The sequence below is a fragment of the Cricetulus griseus genome (assembly GCF_003668045.3).
Source record: "Cricetulus griseus strain 17A/GY chromosome 1 unlocalized genomic scaffold, alternate assembly CriGri-PICRH-1.0 chr1_0, whole genome shotgun sequence".
In the NCBI taxonomy this organism is placed as follows: domain Eukaryota; kingdom Metazoa; phylum Chordata; class Mammalia; order Rodentia; family Cricetidae; genus Cricetulus; species Cricetulus griseus.
The window spans coordinates 139,126,379-139,143,230 of record NW_023276806.1 but is presented as its reverse complement, the minus strand read 5'-3'; positions in this window follow the sequence as shown (position 1 = coordinate 139,143,230).

The window sequence follows — 16,852 nt, the reverse complement described above, 5'->3', positions numbered from 1 at the left end:
CCAGTTCTTCTTAAGAGCCTGGTCAAGCCAGGTTAAGACAGGATTGAGGTTGCAGACTTACAAAGGCAGAAAACCTACAGAAGCCCTCAGGAGCCAGTCAGTGACAATACTGTCCACAGACAGAAACAAGAGGCAAATATCCTTAGATTTAGATGTGTTTCGAGAGAAAAACTTTTAAAAAGAAACAACAAAAACTGTTAAGAGCTGTGTGATGGTGGTACATGCCTTTAATCCCAGCACTCAGGAGGCAGAGGCTGACAGATCTCTGAGAGTTCGAGGCCAGCCTGGTCTACAAAACAGGTTCCAGGATTGCCAAGGCTACACAGAGAAATCTTGTGTCAGAACACCAAACCAAACAAACAAATAAAACAACAACAACAACAAAAACAACCATAAAAGATTAAACACAGGTAAGCAGTTACCAAAGGTACTTGTGTGAATTTAATAGCTATCATCCTAGCTACTCAGAAGGCAGAGGCAGGAGGAACTCAATTTCAAAACCCGCTTGAACTACAGTGAATTGTGCCAACACAGACAATCCTGTCTCAAAATCAGAAAACAAAAGGAAGGCTGGGGACACAACTCAGTGTAAGACGCTTGCCTCACATGTACGAAACCCTAAATTCACTCCCTCGTACAATGCAGGAACAAGGCAAGATCAGAAGCGAAGCCTTTGACCACAAACATTACCAATAACGAGCAGAGAACTGTATATGGGTCACTGGGGCCTCTTCGAAACCTCTTCATATGGTCAGTTTGATATCACACATTGGATTTCTGCTTGAACAAGTCTGGCCAGTTCTCCCCTCTCACTTAACAGCTCTGTTCTCTTCCCGCCTGCTTTCTCATCAGTTTGAGCTGCTGTGATCAAGGATGGGTGTGAGCATGTGAGCAAGCGAGCATACTAAGCCACAATGGGCTCTCATGCCCCCTCCTCTGCTCTCATCACCGGCACCCTCACATTAAACTGGCACCCTGTCCTTTGTCCACCCAATGCAATGAAATTGTGTGGCTTTTATCTGTAGTTACTACTTTTTTCTTAAAATCATTCCGGGTACCAGGTGAATGCCTCAGAGGAAGTGACGTAATTTTCCCTCTTTAAATTCTTAGTCACTAACACTCAGTATCAAACACTTGGCCACTCTTTGCTATTCATCACCGTGTACATCCACAATTTGTTCCAGATGCAATTAAGTTGTGCACAGAGTCTGTTTACTGAATCTTCATATGCACTCACTTGTGTCTCAGAAAGGACTGGATTCTTATCAGTTCACGTGGGTACAGAGTGTTCCAGCACACAGATAAAGCAGGGTGTTTGGCCTGAATGTGTGTCTGTGTACCACAGGTGTGCAGAACCCTTAGAGGCCAGAAGAATGTGTCAGATCCTCTGGGACTGAGTTACAGACAGTTGTGAGCCATCATGTGGGTGCTGGGGATTGAACCTGGGTCCTCTGGAAGAGCAGTCAATGCTCTTTTAACTGCTGAGCCATTGCTCTGTCCCCGTTCCTGAATTTATAACATTATGAATTAAATTGCCATATATACTCTTGAGGCTGTCTTTGCTCGTCAGTTGCTAACTTGGAGCAACCCCCACCCCCACACCCCGACACAGGGTTTCTCTGTGTAACAGTCCTGGCAGTCCTGGAACTGGCTTTGTAGACCAGGCTGGCCTCGAACTCGCAGAGCTTCTCCTGCCTCTGCCTCCCAAGAGCTGGGATTAAATGTGTGAGCCACCACCGCCCGGCTGGAGCATACTTTGTGTGAAAGGATTAGTTAATTCACAGGTGGATGGTGAAGACGGTCATAAGCAAGGGCATGACCAGATCTTCATCTTCAAAATATCTGCCTGGAATGGTCATCCCCATGACAAGATGGCTGCAAACAGGGGGTCAGCATGGCAAAATGCTACACAATTGAAGCCATATAAACAGAATGTTGCTGGGTGGTCTAACTATGAAGAATCATTCTTAACTGAGTTGCACTGATAAATCTTATCGCATTCGTCAAACACTTCTTCCGGTTTCTTTTTTCACCTCTGCCTATTACTTTGTCGTGCCATAAGAAAAAGTGCCCTCTGCAAAATGGCCATTCAGAAGAGACCTTTTCTCTGCCCTATAAGCAAATCCCTGCGTCAGGACCTAGGGCTTGCCTCGGAGGTGTGGAAGGAAGGACTACAACCAAAGCATGGCAATGTCTGTGACCTTCGAGGAAGAAGGGAGACATTATCTAGTCTAGACACTGGCTTAGGGGACCGCTTCTCACATTTCTCTTCTCTGTTTTCATTTGATCCATTGTAATCCTCTTATTATATTTAAGTCCTGGTTTTGCTTCTCTGTCTTTTAAAGTGCTCAAAATGCCCTGGCTCCACCATTTATGAACTCCATTTGGCCTAGAAAACTAGGAGGTGATCTTAATTGTCTCTGTGGGTCTTTGGACCTCATGGTTCTGTGACTGTTCACTCTCTCTGGATAACAAGACCCAGTCTTAGTCCAAATCAATGTCTTTCCCCCCACATTACAACTTTTACTCATGGTTTCTCTGAAATTTGTACTCACAAACTACCCAGCAGGCATCATTCAGCATTCTCTATGCCCCGCCCCCCCAGATGTTTTAAATCATCTGGGCAACTTTTCAAAGTCGTGGTATCTACATCGAGTACATCCTTAACCCACCTTTGTGTGCCCTATGTAAGTCAGCTAATGGTGGTCAGATTCCAGCACATGACTAAAAATCAGTTAAAGCCAACTAACCATTTCACTAGTGTTAGACTCAAAGGTCCCATACATACATAAACTATATAACAAAGAGTTTCTTCTGCAGCTCCTACACCAAAGATACAAAATCTATGGGTAAGAAAGTCTGCCAATAGTAATTTTTAATTTTATTTTGTGTTGGGGTATTTTTTGTGCAAGGCTCTCTCTACATAGCCCTGACTGTCCTAGAATTCACTATGTAGACCAGGCTGGTCTTGAACTCACAGGGATCCACATGCTTCGACCTCCCAAGTTCTGGGATTAAAGGCGTGCACCACCATACCCTGTCATAATTTTTACCCTTTTTGACAGCATATTTACTACTTTCCAAAGTGAATGGGAGACACAGGCACTGAATCTATCCTTGATCTTAGCCCCGGTCCCCAGAACTGTGTGACAATAAGTTTCTGGGACTTAAGCCATTTTATTAGCTTGATCCAAGCTAACAAATCCAGAAAGCTTGGGCACAACCCTGGCATGGTTTTGGGAAATGTAAATGGTCACTTTAGCCCCTCTCAGTTGCTCAGAGCCATCTTAGTAGAAAAACAAAGGTATTGCCCTCATTGGGAACACTTGGTATGGGATTTGAGAACCCCTGTGAAGTGTTCAGTACGGACAAAGCTGAACATCAACAAGGGGAAAATGGGACACTGCTCTGGGATCATCCGGGAATCTTGGTTACCAAGAATTGCTCTTTACTACATACGTAGGGAAGCACCAGGCTGCTGTCGTCTAGAATGTGCTGGTAGCATGAAGCAGCGGTTCTCAACCTGTGGGTCTGGACCCCTTTGGGGTTTCACTGATATCAGATATTTATTTACATTACAATTCATTATAGTAGCAAAATTATAGCTGTGAAATAGCAATGAAATAATGTTATGGTTGGGGTCACCACAGCATGAGGAACTATTTATTAAAGGGTTGCAGCCTTAGGAAGGCTTGAGACCCTTCTGTGCCCCTGCCACATCTGATCCACTACTGTACTACAGAATGCATCCCTTCTGCCTACTCAGGGCCACCACTCTAGCCTCCTAGCCTTCCTGCCTAAATCTTCGAGTCTTTCACCATCAATTTTTTTTAATTCAAATGTGTGTGTGTGTGTGTGTGTGTGTGTATTCTCGAGCACGCACACGAGTATGTTGGCTCCATGAAGGACAACTTTGGATGTCACACTCAGGAATATTAGCAACTTCCTTTGAGACAGGCTTTCATTGACCTGAACTCCCTCCCCATTTATGCTTGGCTGGTGGACAGCAAACCCCAGGGTTCTTCTGTCTCTGCCTCCCTAGTGCGGGGGTTACTAGTAAAAGCTACCACATTGGACACTCTGGCATGGCTTCTAGGGATCAAACTGCAAGGCAAGCAGTTTAGCATCATCATCTTCCCAAACCTCCATCAACACATTAACACGTCCTACTAATTTTCCCAGGTTTTTTTTTTTTTTTCAGTATTTGCCAAATTTTCTCTTTTAAATTATTTGAAAATTTCATAGTATATTTTGATCATGTTCAGTCTCACTCCCACAACTACTTACAGATCTACCCACAATTCTCTACCCACCCAATTTTGTGTCAATTCTTTTAACCCATGGATTAATTTATGCCACCCATATACTACTGGGTGAACATCCATTGGTGGATGATGAATGTCCCAGGGCTAACATTCTTAAAAACAGACTCTCCCCCAGCAGCTATCCATTGCCAATCTCGCCTCAACCAGAGGTGAGCCTTCTTACCCATCTCCCTAATCCATGCTGGGATTTTGTCGGGATTGCGCTTGCACACGTCTTGTGGATGCTGTCATAATTGCTGTGAGTTGATACGTGCAAGTGTGCTGTTGTGTGTGGAAAACACTGTTCCCTTGTAATTATCCACTGCTCCTGGCTCTTATAATCCTGTTCCCTCTTCTGTTGTGGCTTCTGAGCCTTAGGTCAATGAGGGGCGATAGAGATGTCCATTTAGGGCAGGGGTTCTAACCTTCCTTGTGTTGTGACTCTAGTACAGTTCCTCATGTTGTGCTGACCCCCAACAAGAAAATCATTTTCATTGCTACTTCATAACTGTAATTTTACTGTTATGAATCATAATGTAAATATGTGTTTACATTATGTGTTTTCTGATGGTCTTAGGCAATCCTGTGAAAGGGTGGCTGGACCCCTCCAAAGGGTCATGACCCACAGGTGAGAACCACTAATTTAGGGCCTAAATGTCCTCACTCTTTTATTTTATGCATCTTGACCAATTGTGGCTGTGTTAACTGCCATCTACTACAGGAGAAGGCTTCTCTGATGACAGTTTGAGAAATGCAGCCAATGGATGTATAGGTCATGAGCTGGCTTACTACTTTGTCCAGTTAGCAGAGTTAATAAAATAGTAGTAGGTTCTCCTCCTAGAACCTACGATCCATCTAGTCACAGGTTCTTGGCCCTGGTAATATTGCCGGGTATAGGTTTCATTTTGAGAAGCAGATCTTAAATACAATCAAAAGATTCATGTCACTATTGCTCCAGTGGATCCGTCTTGCCAGGCTATTCATGACTTAACTCTCAGGGCTCACAGCTTGATAAGGTTGAGGGGAATTATGGGACAGGAAGGTTTAAATGTGGTGGAGGATGGGAGGGGAGGCTCCCATGGGAGGGAGGGAGAACAGGGAGCTGGAGCTAACACTAACGACCTTTAGACAGAATCATATGGAAAGCTATCACTGTAGAAGCTTCCTCAAATATGTACACATACACACATAAAAAGACACCTGCTGACAGCATAGACTAACAGATAAAAATCTCAGTGATGCCAGGTGGTGGTGGAACATGCCTGTAATCCCAGCACTTGGGAGGCAGAGGCAGGCAGATCTCTATGAGTTCCAAGGCCAACCTAGTCTACAAAGTGAGTTTCAGGACAGCTAGAGCTGTTACACAGAGAAACCCTGTCCCCAACCCCCCCAAAAAAAATCCTGCCAAGAATATCTTTTAGAGGTGTTGACCAGTGAGGTCCATTGACCCCCAAATGTTACAGGATAGTGCCAGTGCTCTTGGCTACCCTCCAGAGCTTGACAGTAAGACCCCATTGCTGACAATACATACTGTGTCATTGAACATGAGGAAATCAAGCTGACATTGACTCTATTGGTTAGCCTTCACAGTGCTGGAAGGAGCCATGCATGCTACCAGAGGGGAAAAATAATTTTCCCAGCTTAAAAAACAATAACCACCACCACCAAAAACCCTTATTTTGCTTTTTTCCCCATTGTGTGCTTTCATATTTTTCTTCCCCTGCAGCAAAACTTCTTAAAAGAAATTTACTCTGTTTTTCCCATAGCATGTTTAATTTTTAGTAAATTTTATTTAGACATTTAGAAATGTGTCCAAAGTCCTAAGCTCTCAGTTAATTTTCACAGAGCGAACATTCCTGGTAACCGGCCCCGAGCTCAAGAAACAGGTTCTTATCGGCAACCCAGAAGCACACCTCCCGAGGTCACTCTGTCATCAGTGTCAGGGAAACCACTTTCCAGCTCAGTCAGCACATTTTGGTTTTTGAGATTTATACAGCTGGGTGCAACCAGTGAGGATTCTTCCATATACTGCTCCATGCTCTCAACATCATACTTGGAGAATTGATCCGTTCTGTTACAAATAGCAATGGCTGACTCATCCTGATTGTCCTAGGCCAGGGATTGACAAACTATGTGCAAAAATCAGATAGTAAATATTTTAAGCTTTGTGAGCCATAAAGTCTATCACAACCACAGTTCTGCTCACAAAAGCAGCTTAAGATAATAGGTAAGCAAATGACCCAGGCTGTTCTGAGAAACCTCATAAAAACTGGCCCTGTGCCCCATGTGACCCTGGGACTATAGTCACTGATTCTTGCTTAGTCTACAGACGCCCACAAAAGGAACACATAATTTTAAGCTCATTTTTATTGCTGGATTTATATGTTATTTCCAGAGTTTGGCTGTCTGATCATAGCCCTTCCCTTTTTCTTAGCTTTAAGATCAACTTTCTGGTGATATAATTTACATATCATGTTTGGAATCCACACACTTGTCACTGTTCTACTCTGGCTTTGCCTCCATCGTTCTAAAACATTTGTTAAGTCTCCATGTGTCTAAATCTGATGGTCAATTCACAGTCTTTATCAGGTTCTCAGTGTACATCTGCTATTTGCCTTTCCCTTGGACATTTTCTTCACTTCATTTTTTGAGAATTTAGCCTTTGTATTTTCCTCCTACCCCAGTGCTCATTACATCTTGGTCTCTTCTTTTCTTACTATTACTAAGACTCAAGGGGTTTTCCACCTCTACTCCATCCTTGGCTTTAATACCATCTGAATACCAGTAACCCCCACAGTTGTGTCCACAGTGCACTTTCTTCCTGGCCTCAAGACCTGTATACCCCACAGCTTACTCCATTTGCAGTTATTGCATTTTGTTTTCCTATTTCACCTGCTCTCACAGAAGGTCAGCTTGCAACACAGCAGTCACCCTTCTGCTGGAAACTTGCTGAGTGAGTCCCATTTCACTTGGAGTAAAGTCCTGTATTGCACAAAGAGAAGTCTCTTTAAATGCTTCCAAGGCCACATCATTGAGTCCTTCTGTCTCATCCTATCTCCGCTCTGGTCTCCTTCTTCAAACATGCCAGGCATTCCCTCCCCTTGCTGTTTCCTTTGTCTGTTCTATCTCTCCCCAGATAATCACTTGGCTAATCCTCTCGATATCCTTTAAATTCTTTTGCAAACATCTTCTAAATGATCCCATGTTGGTGATTATGTTAAGGTTGGAATTAGCCCTTTGAATCCTCCTCCTACATTTTTTTTCCATCACACAGATCACCTCCTAGCACACAGCACTTTAGTCCTTGGCTAATCATCTATCTCCCCTCGCTCAAGCCTAATGCTCAACAGGGTGTGAATCTTTGCTTGGCTCGCTGATACATTCTCACCTCCCAGAAAGGTTCCTGGCGCATAGTGGGCACTCAATAGAAAGGTGTTGAACCGATGAAAGGTCAAGAAAATAGCAATTTGTATTTCTCTTTCAAAAAAACATTTGTTTCAGACGGGCATGGAGGTATATGGCTGTAATGCCAGCAGGGCATGGGAGGCTGAGGCCAGAGAATTGCTGGGAGTTTAAAGTCAGCCTTAGTTACAGAGTGAGTCTAGGCCAACCTATGGTACAGAGTGAGACCCCGTCTCAAAAACAAATAAATTAAAAAAAAAAAAAAAGGAAAGACTTCAGTCTCCTTTTTTTTGGTGTATATTCTCACTTCGGATTGAAACCTAAAGGCCTCATCTGTCAAGGCCCCAGTGAGTGGTTTGGCAATTACACAAACTACAAGCAGGTCCCCTTAGGTCAATGGACACCTGAGGCTATTTATTTTGTTGGTGAAAGCCCAGTGTGAGAGCATTTTGGTCCAGTTCTCGAAAACAGCAGTGCTCTAACCAGCAGCTCCAATAAATCTTACAGATCCTTGAGCCCATAAGTCCTGGCCTCTTGCCTCTCTACACATCTATTCATCCACCTAAGAAGAGCCCCTTGTTGGGGCTCATAGGGGCTGGGTGGGGAGGAGCAATGGGAAGGAATACAATCTTCCTTTTCTGCCCTGGGGACAAAACTTGAGGGCAACCAGATCTGTACTCAGGAGGGCAGAGTTTGACCAGAGAGAGTCCTCCTCTCCTCCCTCCACGTGTGCCCAGACACAGATTAGGTTAACGAGGCACCAAGCACTGATACAGCCTCATCCCATGTAAATTATGTTTACATCTGACCTAGCTGGTTGCTATGTGGCCATTAAAGTCTATGGCTTGAAAGATAGTTAACCTGGGGCTGGAGAGATGGCTCAGTGGTTAAAGGCACTGGCTGCCCTTCTAGAAGACCGGGTACAATTCCCAGCACCCACATGGCAGCTCACAATTCTCTGTAACTCCAGTTCCAGGGAAATCTGATGCTTGTATGCCAATGTACATAAAATTAAAGTTAAATAAATTATTAAAAAAGAAACAGTTAACCCAACAGAATTTATTTGCCGCAATAATTTTCTGATTGTCTGTCTCTACTGTAGTATTTTAAACATCTTGTACTGTAGTTTACATTTTCAGCTTGCATCCCCTTTGACCATCTCTGCCCAGCCACTATACTAGCTATTTCCTAAAGCTGACGATACCCCTTCTCTGGGCAGCAGAGTGGGGAGCAGATAAGGACGAGGACTCTGAAGCCATACTGTGAGTGTCATGTACCATCTTAGCAGGTATTCGATGTCTAACCTTGGGCAAGTGACTTTAACACTGTTCTCAGTTTTCTGGCTCATTAAGCAAGGTTGAACACTCTGGTTCATGGAGTTAACTGGAATGGATACATTTGGTACAATATCAGGCACATAGATGTGTGGATATACACATTACTTATTTATGTAATTGGAAGTACTTTGTGTCTTTGTGAGCTGATACAAGTTCTGAGGTGTTTGGGTTTTGTCCCCCCCCCCCATATGCCCCCTGCATCAGGAGTAAGCTTGCTAACTGAGAAAAGATCTTGCTAACTGAGAAAAGATCTAACAAGATACTAATGAAAAACAAAACAAAACAAAAAACTAAGGTAAATTAGGCCCTCTCCATGCACTCCCAGAATTTTCCAGTCTTCTGGCATAGATGGGCCTAGCCCATAAACTAAGTTCTCTTTCCCTCGGAGACATCCCTGGGCAACCTCAGGGAACTGGGGATTTCATGTGACATTACTGGGATCTACAGGAGGAGGAAGTGGTGGCAAAAAGATAAACTTCATTTGCTTCCTCCCTACCCCATAAAATAGATATTAACCCACTGTGGCTATTATATTCATACATGAGTACCTTTGGTACTAGTCTGTATTAAATACTTTCTATAGACTGAATCATCACCTCCCACTGGCAAATTTAAATGTTTAAAACACTCCCCCAAATAATCATAGGTGGAAAGGGAACCTTTTGGGGGGTGGTGGTGATGGCTAAAGCTCAGGTAATAAGGGTGGAGTCCTAATCTAACAGGATTGCAGGGAGAGAGCAATATTCCAACCTGTCATATGAGAACATGCTTGGAAGAGAGCTCTCAACAAGAATTAATTGGTTTCTTAGGCTTGAACTTCCCAATCTGAAGTCTGACTTGAGAAAAAAAAAAAATGTTTAAGTCTGCTGGCTCATGGTGTTTTGTTATGGTAGCCGACTGAAGCAGGCTGCAACAATAAGTGAACCCACATGGCTCTTAATAGAGGAGCTTGTCTCCAGATACAAGGGAACCTGGTGTGGACACTGTCTTAGTTGGGGTTTCTCTTGCTGGACCAAATAACATGACCAAAAAGAAAGTTGGGGAGGAAAGGATTTAATTGGCTCACATTTCCAGATCACAGTCCATCATTGGACTGTCAGAACAGGAACTCCAGCATGGCTGGAACCTGGAGGCAGGAGCTGACGCAGAGGCCATGGAGGGGAGCTGCTCACTGGCTTGCTCCTCATGGCTTGCACAGCCTGCTTTGTTATAGACTCCAGGACCAGCAGCCCAGGGATGGCACCACCCACCATGGGCCTGGCCTTCCCCTACTGATCACTAAATGAGAAAATGCCTTACAGCTGGATCTCATGGAGGTGTTTCCTCAACTGAGGCTCTTTCCTCTGATGACTCTAGCTTGTGTCAAGTGAACAAACAAAACCGACCAGTATAACTAATCCCTTGTTGGGGCCTGGAGAGATGGCTCAGTGGTTAAGAACACTAGGTGGCCCTCCAGAGGTCCCGAGTTCAATTCCCAGCAACCACATGGTGGCTCCAAACCACCTCTCAGACAGGTAATGAGATCTGGTGTCCTTTTCTGGCCGGCAAGCATACATGCAGACAGAATACTGTATACATAATAGATCTTTAAAAAAACAACAACAACAAAAAAAAAAACTAACCCCTTGTTAACTTGACATACAAACATCACTATTAAGCCATAACCCTTTCTTTCTTATCCCCAAGATCTCACATTAAAATCATAAATAATTTTTAAAGTCCCATAGTCTTTATAAATTCAAACACATTTAAATTTCAGTCTCTTTAAAATAGCCAATCCCCCCCCCCACACACACACAAGGTTTCTCTACCTAACAGCCCTGGCTGTCCTGGAACTCATTCTGGAGACCAGGCTGGCCTTGGACTCAAAGAGATCGCCTGCCTCTGCCTCCCAGGTGCAGAGAGTAAAGGCATGTGCCACCACTGCCCAGCTAAAATATCCAATCTTGTCCTAGCTAGAGCAGTAAGACAAAAGGGGATACAAATTGGAAAGGACGAAGGCAACCTTTCGCTGGTGATATGGCATACATAAGTGACCCCAAAAATTCTACTAGGGAGTGCCTACATCTGATAAACACCTTCAGTAATGTGGCAGGATACAAGATTAACTCAAAAAAAAATCTGTAGCCCTACTATATACAGACGATAAATGGGTAGAGAAAGAAATCAGAGAAACATCTCTCTTCACAATAGCCACAAACAACATAAAATATCTTGGGGTAGCACTAACCAAACAAGTAAAAAACCTGTGTGACAAGAACTTTAAGTCTTTGAAGAACAAAATTAAAGAGATATCAGAAAATGGAACGATCTCCCATGCTCTTGGATAGGTAAGATTAACATAGTAAAAAAGGCAACCTTACCAAAAGCAATCTGTATATTCAATGCAATCCCCATCAAAACCCCAGCACAATTCTTCACAGACCTCAAAAGAACAATATTTAACTTCAAATAGAAAAACAACAACAACAACAAAAAAGGTCAGGATAGCCAAAATAATACTGTACAAGAAAGGAACTTCTGGAGGCATTACCATCCCTGACTTCAAGCACTATTATAGAGCTATAGTAATGAAAACAGCTTGGTACTGGCACAAACAAACAAACAAACAAACAAAAAAACAAAAAAAACCCCAAAAACAAAACAAACAAACAAAAAACCAAACAGACAGGTAGACCAATGGAATTGAATCGAAGACCCTGATACTAATCCAAACACCTACGTACACCTGATTTTTGACAAAGAAGCTAAAATTATACAATGGAAAAAAGACAGCATCTTCAGCAAATGGGGCTGGCATGTAGAAGACTGCAGATAGATCCATATCTATCACCAAACACAAAACTCAAGTCCAAATGGATCAAAGACCTCAACATAAATCCAATCACACTAAACCTCATAGAAAAGTGGGAAGTACACATGAATACATTGACACAGGAGACCACTTCCTAAATAGAACACAGGTAGCACAGACACTGAGAACAACAATAAATGGGACCTCCTGAAACTGAGAAGCTTCTGTAAGGCAAAGGACACGGACAGTAAGACAAAATGGCTCCCTACAGAATGGGAAAAGATCTTCACCAATTCCACATCTGATAGAGGACTGATCTCCAAAAACATACAAAGAACTCGAGAAATTAGACACCAAAATATCAAATAATCCAATTAAAAAAAATAAACAGGGTAGTGATCTAAACAGAATTCTCAACAGAAAAAACTCAAATGGGCAAAAGATATTTAAGGAATTGCTCAACATCCTTAGCCATCAAGGAAATGCAAATTAAAACAACTCTGAGATACCATCTTATACCCGACAGAATGGTTAGGATCAAAAACACAGACGACAGCTTATGCTGGAGAGGATGTGGAGAAAGGGGAACACTCCTCCACTGCTGGTGGTAGTGCAAACTTGTACAGTATGGCGGTTTCTCAGGAAAGTGGGAATCAATCTACCTCAAGATCCAACAATACTACTCTTAGGTATATACCCAAAGACCCAAAGGAGGCACACTCTTACCATGAGGACATTTGCTCAACTATGTTCATAGCAACATTATTCATAATAGCCAGAACCTGGAAACAACCTAGATGCTCCTCAACCCAATAATGGATAAAGAATTTGGTACATTTACAAAGTGGAGTACTACTCAGGGGGGGGGGGGTGGAGGGGAGATGACATCTTGAAATTTGTAGGCAAATGGACAGAACTGGAAGAAACCATTTTGAGTGAGGTAACCCAGACCCAGAAAGACAAAGTATGTACTCACTCCCAAGTGGATATTAGACAAAGAGCAAAGGATGGCCAGCCTACAGTCTACAGCCCCAGAGAAGCTAGGTAACAAAGAGGACCCCAAGAGAGACATACATGGACCCCCGAGAAAGGGAAAGGGACAAGATCTCCTGAAATCTTCATCCAGTAACTGTTGGAAGCAGATGCAGAGATTCACAACTATCCACTGAACCAAGCTCCCAGAATCTGGTCCAAGAGAGGGAGGATCAATAGTATGAGCAAAGGGGGCAAGACCATGATGGGGAAACCCACAGAAACAATTGACCCAAACTAGTGGGAGCTCACGGACTCTGGACTGAGAGCTGGGGAACTTGCATAGACTGAACTAGGACCTCTGAATACAGGTGACAGTGGGTGGCTTGGCAGTTTGTGGGGCCACTGGCTGTGGGACCAGGAGCTATCCCTAATGAATGAGCCCATTCCCTATGGAGAGATACCTTGCTCAGCAGGGGGGGGGGCTGTTCCTGCCTCAGTGTGGTGATGGGACAGAATTTGTTGACTCCCCATGGGAGGCCTTACCCTCTCTGAGGAACAGACCGGGGGTGAGATGAGGGGAATATGGGGGGAAGTGGGAAAAGGGGAAACTGGGATTAGTATGTAATAAATAAATAAAATAAAAAACAATCCAATTTCTTTTAAAAGTTCAAGTCTTTCAACTGTAGGCTCCTTTAAAAATCAAAATTAAGCCGAGCATTGGTGGTGCAACCTTCAATCCCAGCACTCAGGAGGCAGAGACAGGCAGATCTCTGTGAGTTCAAAGCCAGCCTGGTCTACAGAGTCAGTGCCAGGAAGGCTCCAAAGCTACACAGAAAAACCCTGTCTCGAAAAATAAAACAAAACAAAACAAATCAAAATTAAATATCTTCTTCAAGAGAGAGAAGAACCAGGGCACCATTACATCTGAACCAAGCAAAACCAAAGTCCAACAGCACAAATAACTTAGTGCCCAATTATCTGGGGTTTACTTAGGATCTTCTGGACTTCTCCAAAGGACTTGGGTCACTTCTCCTTCTCTGCCCTCTGTATCACACATAGCTTCTCTTGTGGGCTTCAGCTGGCTCCACTCTACGGCTGCTGCTGCTCTTGGTGGTCTTCTCATGGTACTGGCATCTCCAAAATGCTGAGTCCTTCTGCTACAACTGGGCTGCACTTTCACCAATAGCCTCTCATAGACGCTCCTTGGGGTTCAAAGCCTCAATTTCTCTTCATGATCCCTTCACTCCTGGGCCTTCAACTGCCACTGAGGCTGCATCTTCCTTCACCAATGGCCTCTCCTGGCCTCTCACCGTGCCAAGCCTCAGCTGTTCTCCATGACCCCTCCATTCCTTCAAAACCAGTAGCACCTGGTGACACTTATACATCAAGTCCTGCTGCCAGCACGAGGTACAACCATGGCTGCCTCTGGAACACAGCTTCTCTGTGCTCTCAGGAAACACTTCCCAGAAGATTTCACCAGGGATGCTGGTCTCTTTTTCATCACCACTAACGTTTAGCTCCAGCTAACCAGCATCAATTGTCTGCTGTCTTGTTAATCACAGCTGATTCTTCAGCCCCAGCTAATTAGAACCACAGAATATTAAGTCAAAATAGCATATGGCCCTGATAGAGTCTTTAATCTTCTCTCTGAAATTTCACAAGCCAGGCCTCCACCCTTTATACTGCTCTTAACATTCTTATCTTCCAAGCTCCCACAGAACAACCCATAGAGCTCTTAACACTCAGTGGCTCTTCTAGCCCCAAGTTCCAAAGCCCTTCCCCATCCTCCCAAAAACATGGGTCAGGTCTGTCACAGCAGTACTCCGCTATGCTGGCACCAATTTGTCTTAGTCTGGGTTTTTATTGCTGCAACCAAACACTGTGGCCAAAAAGCAAGTTGGGGAGGAAAAGGTTTATGTGGCTTATACTTCCAGATAACAGTCCATCATTGGAGGAAGTCAGGACAGGAACTCAAGCAGGGCAGGAACCTGGAGGCAAGAGCTGATGCAGAGGCCATGGAGGGGAGCAGCTCACTTACTTACTGGCTTGCTTCTCTTGGCTTGTTCATCTTGCTTTCTTATAGAACCCAGGACCAGCAGCCCAGGGATGGCACCACCCACCATGGGTTGGGCCCCGCCCCACCTTGATCACTTAGATGGAGGCATTTCTTCAGCTGAGGCTCCTTCCTCCCTGATGACTCTAGCTTGTGTCAAGTTGACACAAAACCAGCCAGTACAACCACCCATTATTGGCCTCAGAGCTCTCCAGCCAGAGATTTCTCCAGGCTGGTGGAGGAACAAGGTTGAACACAGAGGACAGTACTGCTTCCTTATTTAGTATTCCCATTTCCTGTTAGTAGTCCTATTTCCTGTTAGTTAGTCGGTCGTGCTCCTTAGTTAGTCTGACATTAACCTCTCTCTATGTCTACTCCCACTTCCTGGGCACTTGAACTCTACCCAGCAGGTGGTATTCTAGTTCAATTGGTTTCATGTGACCAAAGATACAGCCAGAAGCTTGTTCCCAGAAGGATGTCCGTACCCAACAGGCATTTCAGCACCTCAGGGATTTCTCCATGTGTAGAGTCCCTTTTCCCAGGACAGCAAAGCTCGACAAGTAATCGGAGACAGGTTCTCTATTTTAATGCCTTTGTTCATTTCCTAGGACTGCACTAACAATACACCATACCCTTCGTGGTTTAGAACGACACAGGTTTATGGTCTCAGTTTTGGGAGTCTAAAATGAGGGTGTCAACACCTCACTTTACTGCTGGACTCCACAGGTGGGCATGTGTCTCCAGGCAGAAAAGCAGTGTGATCTTCCTGTGGGATCACAGCAGCACAGTACCTGATGTGCAAAGTCTGAACAGTTATTCCTTTTTTTTTTTTTTTAAAGATTTATTTATTATGTCTACAGAGTTCTGCCTGCTCACCAGGTCTCATTGCAGATGGCTGTGAGCCACCATGTGGCTGCTGGGAATTGAACTCAGGCCCTCTGGAAGAGCAGTCAGTGCTCTTAACTTCAGAGCCATCTCTCCAGCCCTGTTATTCCTTCTTTCTATTCCTTTATTCACTTCCCTACTTGTCTCCAGACCTAGTTAGTTTAAGATCGTTAGGAATTAGAGTGGAAGAACCTGTGCTTTGGAGAAAGCCTTCTCTAGATAAATCCAAAGGCTTTCTTCGTCTTTTTCTTTCTTTTGGATTTTTGAGACAGGGTTTCTCTGTGTAGCTCTTGTAGACCAGGCTGGTCTCGAACTCACAGAGATCCACCTGCCTCTGCCTCCAGAGTGATGGGATAAAAGGCATGCACCGCCACCGCCTGGCTCCAAAGGCTTTCTTTATTCTTCTTGTTCTTAAGGTAACATTTGAGTCACTGGACACTACCTTCTTAGGATTCTTATTTTGTTTAAAAGTTTATTTTTTATTTATTTGTGTGTGTGTGTGTGTGTGTGTGTGTGTGTATGTGTATATGTGTGTGCATTGTGTGAATTTATGCACATGTGTTCATGTACAAGTATCATGTACAAGCCAGAAGACACATCAGATTCCAGGGAGCTAGAGTTCCAGGTGGTTTTGAGCTGTCTGACATGGGTGCTAAGAACCCAATTCAGGGGCTATGAAGAGCGGTGTGTGCTCTTGAGCTCTGAGGCATTTCCCCAGCCCCCATCTTAGCATTTAAAATATCTTTGCTGAGCCAGCATTGCTGAGCCACAGCTGACTGACTATGACCCCATCCTCTCATCTGTTTGTAGCAGGGTAAGATCTGGCTGTGTTCAACATAGGATGAATGTTAGGATTTCTCAGTCTCGGGTGCAGGTGTTTTGAAAAGCTGTGTTTGTTTGTTTGTTTTTGCTTTTTTTTTTTCATTCTAAGAAAGAGTATGGCCAGGTGTTGGTGGTGCACACCTTTAATCCTGGCACTCGGGAGGCAGAGGCAGGCAGATCTCTGTGAGTTGGAGGCCAGCCTGGTCTACAGAGTGAGTGCCAGGATAGGCTCCAAAGCTACACAAGAGAAACCCTGCCTCAAAAGAAAACAAACAAACAA